Below are 10,896 nucleotides of genomic sequence, written 5' to 3'. Positions count from 1 at the left end.
ATGATATGTTATGACATGTATGAAATGAGTTTTCCTTGAAAATGCTTGAAAATGTTTTGTGGTCTAAAACTATGTTTTGCAAAGATGAAATGTTTTTGGTAAAAATGTGATTAAATGTTTTGGGTCACAAACCCACTTAGCTCACGAGACATTATTGTCTTACGTATCTCTTTTTAATGCCATGTGTCTCAGGTTACCTTTAAGGATAGAGGATGGTAGATGGAAGTTAGAAGTCAAGTCATAGAGAATGGAGTGGAACTTGATAAGTTCCTTATTATTTTGTATTGATGTAATTCTTATTTGCTTGCTATGGATTTATTGATGCTTAATGGTAACACCCAATGTTTTAATTTATAAAGGTTTTTGTGGGACCGGTTTTTGTTAAATGTGGGTTAATACCCGAATGTTTATAAAACCATAGCATGAAAAAGTTTGAAAATTTTGGGGTGTTACACAAACAATGAACAGGAAATAAGGCTAACCCAAACATTCTCAAACTATAAAATCTTAGTTATATACAACTATGATGCATACACTAAGCAAATACAATAATGATGTCAATTCCATACAAGAAGTTCTGCTAGGCTATCATGAATCATACATCAGGAAATTCTATCATGCAATTCCTGAAGATCCTAGCCTATCACTAGCATGCAGTGCTATCGTAAACATCATATCAAATAACAATGTGGTAACTCGGGGTATACTTTCTTGCTCTAACTGATCGTACACATCGCATCATGCATTGGTTACTTTTGAAAACAATTTTGAAAACCATTTTTAAAACTTTTGCAGTTCCTTAGTTTGAGTCTGGATTCACATGGATGTTCATCTAATTCTCTCAAACCAAGGCTCTGATATCAACTTGTAACATCCCAAAAATCAGAGTAAAATTTTCGTTTTTCAAAAATAACCCAAACACCATAATTGTTTACAAAACATTGTTTCAAAAGTATAAGTCATAAATAAGAGTATCCCAAAATCCAATAACATAAAATCCGAAGGAATGTGCATGATCACGCCTTTGCTTTCCCCCGATCCTATGAAGTACCTAAAACAACAAACTGAAACCGTAAGACAAAACTTAGTGAGTTCCCCCAAAGTACCACACACAACCATACAAAACAACAACATGCATACATGAGCCTTCAATATGCCTGGACTGCCTCGCAGCCCTACAGACTATCTGGACCGCTCTCAGAGCCTTCGACCTGACTGGACCTTCTTGCAGGCCTTCAGTTTATCCGGGCCGCCTTGGGTGTCTTGGCCTTCAACACCAGCTGGTCTGCGTCAACCCATCAAACCATATCATGTCGACATATACAAATATCAATCAATAATTAACAAACACATGTAGTCCTATAGATCTACTAATCACATAACCAGTAAACACATATATCAGCATAACAACACAAAAAAACATGATATCTAATCCAATGGGTCGGCCTTGGTGTCTTCGACCCATAAGTCCAGTGAGGAAAACTCATATCTCAGTCTGAAAAGATTGTTGAACATGACACAACTCTGAATATCAGCTCTACCGGTCACCTATTCATCGGAACATGACCAACTTAACTTATAATCAAAATACCCAAAATACCCTTAGGTCAAACATGGTCAAATCCTGGTCAAAGTCAAAAAGTCAAACCTGGTCAACACATATGAGTATGCGTACTCAGCTTTAGGGGTGTGCAAAAAAAACCGCAAAACCGAAAAGCCGATCCGGCCGACCCGAAACCGAAATAAATCGAAACAAAAAAAAAACCGAAACCGAAAAACCCGGATACCTACGGGTCGGTTTCGGTTTAGATATTTAGATATTCGCGGATACCCGAACCGAACCGTCATATATATATATATATATATATATATATATATATATATATATATATATATATATATATATATATTCCAGTTTTAAAATGAGTAAACAATAATAATGCCAAATGGCCATGCCATACTCAGATCGTAATGTAATGATGTTTGTTTTTTTTAATCAATTAATATGTTTAATGTCTACGTATGTTTTATATAATTGAATTTATTTATAAAAGGTATGTTTTGTCATATTAATAAAATATATGTATTTATAAACAAGCATTGAATTTATTATAATTATTTTTTACAAATTTTGTGAGTTTTTGATTGTCAGAAAAAAAAAACGGTTGAAATGGAGTTTTTAGTTTTGATTGATTCTTATTTTTTATATTTAACGGATACCCGTGAACCGAACCGTGGTTACCCGCCTTTATACGGTTCGGTTCGGTTCGGGTTTTTTAACATTCAGTTCGGTTTCGGTTAGTGCATACAAGGTACCCGCCCCGCTGTCACAGTTAATAATTTTATTAATATCTGATCTGAACCGCCCCGTGAACACCCCTACTCAGCTTGTATGATTAGCATACACAAGCTTGACCAGAAAAAGGGCTTGTTGACCTACGTACGCCCAACATACCTGGGTTACACCCAACGTACACGATGGGTTCCTTTCCTTTCTTTATTAAGATCTTAATCCTTAAGCTCTTTTGCCCAAATTCCAGATCTAGTCCTACACTAACGTCCTTAACCATAAAGTTTCCAACTTTATGGTCTTGCATGGCTACTAAGTGCCCAATAACAAAACCCTAACTTCTTAACTCATCAAGACATTGAAACTCATGCATGGAAAGAAACTAACAATCAAGATTGCATTTTTATGACCTTAGACACTCCAAAACGTCTTGAAGGACAATCCATTTGGGTCTAAAGCATGCCGTACTTAAGAACATCATTGATTGGGGAAAAGCACATAATAACATCATAAAAGCTAGATCTAATCAAATAAGCCTCAAGGTATGAACTTTATACCTTCTGGAGATGTTGGAAGGTGCAAAACTTCCAGATCCAAGATTGTTCCAAGCTTCCAAGTTGTTCTCCTTTCTCTATGAACACCAAAACACACACTAATGGCTCAAAATGCTCTTAAATGGATTAGGGTTTGCAAAGGGGTCGAAAATGGGGCTGGAGGTTGATGAAAGAAAGAAGTCTCGGGGGTTAAGGATGTTTAAATATGGTCCAAACCCTAAAAATTAGGGTTTACACCCTGGCCACGTACGCCCAATGTACTCAACAAAACCCATGTACGCCCATCGTACTCATGTGGCTCCCCCAAAATTACAAAAATGCCACTGAAGACCAATTTTCAAACAATTATCATTCTAAGGGGTTAAAAGGTAAATACCTGGAAATCGAGATGTTACAGCGCACTTTCGTACCGAAACTTCGAAAAATCATAATTTCCTCATACGAAGTCAAATTTGGACGTTCTTTATATGCACACTCTCGCTTTTACGAATACTACATTTTTTTTGGATTACTTAAGCTAATAATCAACCTATATCCGGTTCACTTTTTACGACACGCGTTGTCATATAGGGTTGAACGCAAAACTTCGAACAATCATAACTTCTTCATACAAAGTCAAATTTAAGAGTTCTATATATCTACGGAATTCACATTGACGTTTTCTACATGTTTCTGATGATTAATTTGGCAAAAAAGTAATATATTTCTACTTCAAATTTTATAAACCAACAATTTATATTAAAACCTACTAAAGAGTGAAAACGGGGTGTTACAACTACGATATGATCCTTGTGTATGATGTGAACATGTTGTAGTAAGCTGTTAGACAGGTAGACCAGTTTAGACAGTTTAATGTGTTGTTGAATTGTCTTTTTGTCTGTTTGTTATATATGTCGACATAGCTTGTGGTGGGTTGAGGTCGGTCTTGGTCTGTGTAGTAGGTCAATATACACGGGGGGGGGGGGGGGGAATGTTACACTGAAGGCTAGAGACGTACCAGTCATGGATTGAAGGCCAATGTTTGTATGTTTGTATGTATATTGTTGTCGCACCCCCAGCCGGCGGCGGAAACACCGGGCGGTGTAACTTCATCTTTGTATCCCAGTTATATAACATACATTGAACAGTACAAAAGAGTTTTATAAACTACATACATTTATTCATTATAAAAAAGTTACATTATTCCTGTTTCCTAGTGATTATTACATAGTATATGAACTATCTCACACATCCTAACACACATATATATATATATATATATATATATATATATATATATATATCCCATATGAACAGAAAGGATACTAGTAAAATTTCCCTTGTTCGAGTAACATTCCAGCTTATCAAGTTTCTGAAAACACATGCGTTTTGAAAATACGTCAACATAAAGTTGGCGAGTCCACTGTGACATCCCCAATTTCACGGCCAGAAAAGACCGATTTGTTTATGCTTTGTTTATAAAATCAGAGTAATCTTTTAAAGAAAACAGTTGCGAAATTTGTTCCCAAAACAAAAATATGATAAGAATTTATCAAAGCATTCCTTTAAAGAAATGTATTTTCATTATATAACAAAATCTCGGGATGTCATGTTCAATACAGACCAAAAGCATAAACAGAACAAAATAGACCTTACAACAGTTATTCATAACTATTGGCCTATAATCCAAATTTTCTCGTTATGTCAGCCAACTTATGCTCTCGTGCCATAACCTGTAATATAAAGAAAACTGAGAGGGTCAGGCTGGGGAGCCTGGTGAGCATATAGGGTTTTCAACCCACAATAATATAGTTATTATATTCACTTATCAAACAATCAATCCAATTACCCACCCCCATTATCTTCATTTATTTCTTAAAGATTTACCCTAAGAACCGTTTACCCTTCTCCCATTCATTCCTAAGGATTGCCCTAAGGAATTGGCACAAAGTTTAATGCTGCCAAGGTTCTTAGATTACCTCTGATGAACACGTAGTTCACAATAATTAATGAACGCTTAGTTCAAAAACACCTAATGAACACTTAGTTCAAATATCCCTGGTGAACCCAATCACCTAAGGAACACAGAGTACGAAAGCTCTTAGTTCAAACAATGTGATAATAATGTATATCTCGATCTTGCAAAACCACTAATATTATTAACACCTATAAATCATATTTCTAAAACAATCTATCCCATCCCGTCGATCCTCACACACTGACCCTATACAATGATCTTACGAGATCTAGCCTTAGGAATCGATATGAACAACAACTGACGAAGCTGCTTCGGAAATTCCCTGACAGCAAACGAGGATCAATAAAGACATCAAATGAGGGGAATGGAATAAGTTTCACCACGAACCTTCGTTCGTAAAAGAAAGAACCACAAGACAGTTAAGTCAGGGGTAGTTATCTAGATAACAATGCCTAGGCGTGGTCCGACTATCATGAGGTATTATACCCCCAGACTCTACCTATCCCAACATCGAACTTTGCCTAGCAGTGGCCTGAATACATGAGGTATTTCACCCCCAGACGCACCCTATCCAACAATATAACACCAGACATACCTAGCAGTGGTCTATTACCGACACACTTTATTAGGCAGTCTACGAAGTTCCCTTAATTACTTCGTGAAAGAAAACGCTGACATATAAAGCTCGGTCGATCACTTCATAAAAGAAACGATGAATCCAAAGCTCTCTCAAAATAAAAGTATGGGGAAATACTACTACAGTACTCCCGTACGCTCCCGTAACCGACACACAAAATTGTCAAAAAGACTTTGTACATGATAGTACTTCTGGCACATTATAGTACTCTGATATGCGAAAGACTCGTACCCGAGAACATAATAGTACCCTGGCACAAGCAGCACCCAAGACACAGAGCTTTGAAAAGGACTTCGTACATAAAATGTACTTTTGTACGTAAGACGTACTCCACCGATCATCGATCTCACCACACACGTACTCTTAATAAGAGACTACCCAATGTCCAAACTTAATTGAACTAAACATCCCATTTAAGTCTTAACCCATCACTAGGCAAACCTACAATGCTTATAATCAATTTTTGATACTATCTCCGTTTAGGCAACGCCAACTAGTGTATACTTAACACAAGGTTTTAAGTAATAATATCATATATGAACATCTTAACACATATTGAACCATAACCGATTTGCACGTTGTATATCATCAAATATATCTAACACGTATTTCGGACAATAACAAATACTTCACATACATATGTATATTTCATACTTTAATCAATACTCGTATTAAAATCACGTTCCTAAAAGGGACTATACACATGATACCTTATCGAATGAACACATAATTCAAAAATACATAATTCGTACTCCCGAATCTAAAATTTACCTCCTTACCTAATCCATATTCCCGGATCTAAAACTAACCTCTTGATCTGATCCATACTCTCGGATCTAAAACTAGTTTATCTCTTTATCCTTTTGTCTCATGGTCCAACCCATCTTTTATCACCTACCAACAACCTCATCTACCCATGTTCTACCCAACATATTTTTAGATACAAAATACATATATAGTTTAACTCATTAAAACTTATATAATTCATCCATTCCACAATCATCTCAAATAAACAACAATATATTATACACATAACACGTATATCATAGTAAATACTTAATATTTATGTGTTAGAAGAAAGTAACTACACACTCACTTGATCAGAAGATGATCGGGCAGAACTACGGCTTGTAGAAGTAGTATCCTTCGGTGAAACTGTGATCTCTTCACACACCGGACTTCTCGCGGGCAGAGCTTCGGCTCGGAAACTCTTTTCTTCTCGGGATCTTCGGGCTTCGGGACTTGCTTCGGGTCTCGGGATGAACACCGGGGATTCGGGGGGTTAAAATAGGGCTTAGAGAGAGTATCGGGAGTGGGAGAGTAAGAGATGAGCAACCAAACTCGGCTGCCCCTTGAGTTCTATTTATAGGGCAAAAATGCTAGGTTCACCTTGTGAACCATATATGTTCACCTCCTGAACTGACTCACCTCGTGAGTTTCTAATATTCACCTCGTGAGCTCGATACGTCATTGCGTTCGTCATGGCCACTTGCCTTGGAAGACGTCCATCATCTGTTCACCTCGTGAGTCACTAATGCTCACCTCGTGAACTGGCTCACCTCGTGAGTTTCTAATATTCACCTCGTGAGCTCTGACACAGCCTTGGGGTTCACGCTCCGAACTTCAGAAATTTATAACTTTCGCATACGAGCTCCGTTTTCGACGTTCTTTATATCCACGCGTAGGTAAGATTATTCTCTACAACTCTCGTTTAGACTCCGTTGGCTAATTTTGACTTTAATTTTATTATATTATTTTTAGTAGGCCGGGACAAGAAAACTCCGTTATAAATTCATAACTTCTTCATCCGACGTCCGTTTTCGTCTGTCTTTTTACCGTTGCACTACCATTGACGAGATCTTTGATTCTCGTTTAGATTGTTTCGGCTAAAAAGCACTCGATCTCAAATCGAGTATTCGGGCTGCACACTGCTAAGTCGAAACTTCGGAAAAATCATAACTTCCTCATACGAAGTCAGATTTGGGCGTTCTTTTTATGCACGCTCTCGGTTTAACTAATTCTACAACTTTCATTTAGATCGCTAAGGCCAAATATCGCTCTAACGTAAATTCACTATTTACGTGTGTCGTGCCGGTTCTGTCGCGAAACTTCGACATGTCATAACTTCTTCGTTATAACTCGGATTTCGGCGTTCTTTATATGTACGGAATCCTTGTAACATATACTACAACTTAGTTAAGATTACTCCTTCTAAATAATCTTCCATAAAAAAGTCATTTTTGATGCTTATCGTCTCTAAATTGACTAGCCCGGATCTACGGGCGTTACATCCATAGGTTATGACTATGAGTAAAAATAGTACTTTTTCCAAGTTTCAAAAGTATAGAACATAGTTTGAAAATATCATTCTGACTCATACTTGTTTCTAACATATAGTATATATATCCTAGGTATAATGGTTTACTTACTAAATAAGTAGTATACATGTAAGTTTCATATATTATGAATATAAGTGTTTGTAATCCCATACAAACGAAGGTTGCTACGTATAAATCTTATTTCAATTCTATACGAGTAAAAATCGCTACGTATAAATATTATTTCAATTCTATACGAGTATGTGTGCTAGGTATAATTGTTTACTTAATGAATAAGTAAAATACCTACAAGTTCCTTGTACTTAGAGTATAACTGTTTAGGAAACTTATACTTAACATTAATACTTGTATATCAACAAAGTATAATGTTTCTAAAATTGTGCTACCATGATTCCATAACCGCTGCTATATGACATACAAGACCTCTGATTGGTGCTACAAGTGTCGCACCTTGGTAATAGATTCCGCACACTTCATCGACGTCGGAATTGAATAAATTGGGCAAGTTCGTCACCCGCAAACCGTTGGGTTATAGCTAGCAACCACGGGTGGGGGTGTCAACCCGTATAGATCTATACACAACTTCCTTGTCACCCGAAATAAACCGTCGGGTTGTAGCTAGCAACCACGGGTGGGGGTGTTAACCCGCATAAATCTATACACAACTTCCTCGCTCTCACAGGATTAGCGGTTACAGGTCAAAGGATTTCCCCTAATATTTCAAATATTAGTTGATGTATAAGGTAGCTCATGTAGACTTCGTTGAGTTCTTATAGTTCTAATAGTGAAAGCATATTCGTGTCGAAAACCCTAAGTTACTAGACTATGCTTTAAACGTTACTCCTAATTTCTATAATACTTAGGCAGTACAACAACTATAACTTGAAGTAAAACTAGGTTTTATCTACATAAAACCAATAATAGCAACATACTTAACAAGTCTATATAGAACTCCCGAGTATCACTCTGGGCTGTAACACAAAATAGTATATAGAACTCCCGAGTATAACTCCGAGGCTATAACACAAATAGTATATATAGAACTCCCGAGTATAACTCCGGGGCTATATTAGTAAAATCTATGATAACAATATGCTAACAAGTTTAAGATAGATGTATGATTTAGATATATCAGATATATTCTAGGTATATATAATACAAAACAACTATATCCCGGTTAATATAACTATCTATGTTGATACGAATATACTATCATATAAACTTAATATTAACTTGTATACAATATCTAACATGCGTTTTCCCCCGGAAACATTAAAAAGTGGGGCCGTGAAATTCACCCTAGTAGCGTGATCTATAGAATCTAACTGAAAAACGGTCAGAAGCTCGTCGTTGTCAGGCTCGGGAAGGGAAACGACCTTCAGAAAACGAGAGAGAATGAAAGTAGAAGGTGTAACGATTGAACGGGCCTCGTTTGCTATTTATAGGTTGTTCAAGGCCCATTCACGTCGTGACAAACATATGGTTACGTCGTGAGCTTCCATGAGTCCTCCCGTAGCCTTAACACGTGTTTTCTAGTCTCGATTAGTGTCCTGGACTACTTTCACGCCGTGAACATGCATGTTCACGTCGTGAACCAAGGTGGCTAGGGTTTCTGCCACGTGTAATGCTCTCAGACAACTACATCTTCGGAAGATCATAACTTTTGCATACGAGCTCTATTTCTGACGTTCTTTATATCCACACGTAGGTATTTCTGAGTACTACAACTTTCTTTTAGACTCTAGTAGCTAATTCTAAGTCTATTTTAAATTCCTCTTATTATAGAGGCTATAGTGTTAGAATTTATCATAACTTCTTCATGCAAAGTCAGATTTAGACGTTCTATATATTTTTGGAATCGTATAGACTTATAGTGTTGAATGAAAATTTCATTAAAGATTAAAGTAAATTGATTATAATATGTGTTTTTTATATTTATGGGAATTATCTTTGACATAAATTTGACCGATGTTACAATTGTGGTGTGTGGTATTTTGGGGAACTCACTAAGCTTTGACTTGCAGTTGTGGATTAAAATTTTCAGATACTTCAGATGATTGTGGAAAGACGAAAGCGTCACTGTACACACATCAACAACTTTCGTATTATGTGATTTTGTGTTTCTGATCATACTCTGATTTTTTTTGGGATGTAACCTTTTGGAACAAATGATTTTATGATGATACTTTATGAAAATGGTTTATATATTTAAATTAAATATCAAAAGTTTTGACTTGAAATATTGGGACGTTACAATGTTACTTGAATGGCAACAAATAACATTGTACTTTCTCTGTTTTGTAAAATATAGCATCCTACTTACATTACACCTAAATTGTGTAAATTGTTTATTAATATTTTTTTTTCTATTAAACCACTGTGCTTTGAAGTTGTATTTACGAACTATTTTTGAAATAGCATCCTACTTATTAATTTTAATATTTTTTTTCCTATTTTTTCTTATTTGCTTAAACACAGACCATTTCCAACACATGCACATAAAGACTTCATATTACAACATTGTACTTTCATAAGAGTAACTTTGGGGACACAAAGTTACTCTTATGAAAGTACAGTGCACACATAGAGAATCTTATGATTATAACATTGTACTTTTTTGTTTTTACAGCACACATATAGAGAATCTTATGATTATACCATTGTACTTTAAAACTACAATGCTCTAACTGGTATGAACATTTTTTCTCAAAAAATGAAAGTACGTTGATATTTAATGCTATAATTGTACTTCAAAAGTCCAATGCTATATTTGTGTTGGTTGTCCATTTACAAATTACTGTGTATGTTTCCATTTATTTACGTTTTTGCTAACATCCAATTATAACATTATACTTTCGATAATTATTTAACAATATTTTTTAATCTGATTTTTGTTACTCTTTAAGTTTCATCTGAATTTTTTTAAATAAAGGGTCATTCCTGTTTAATAGTTTACACCAGGACCATTCATGTACTTTAGTTATGTACGAACCATTCCTATAATATTTTTAAAATGGTTCATTTTAGCTAATTTTTTAAAACAAGTACTAAATTAAAGATTCATTAATTTTCTTTATTTATTTATCTAAATTATTTGTTTAAATTTAAAAGAGTAAAAA

The sequence above is a fragment of the Lactuca virosa genome, chromosome 5 (genome assembly GCF_052849685.1).
Source record: "Lactuca virosa cultivar CGN04683 chromosome 5, Lactuca_virosa_CGN04683_v6, whole genome shotgun sequence".
In the NCBI taxonomy this organism is placed as follows: domain Eukaryota; kingdom Viridiplantae; phylum Streptophyta; class Magnoliopsida; order Asterales; family Asteraceae; genus Lactuca; species Lactuca virosa.
Note: the sequence above shows the minus strand (reverse complement) of the source record.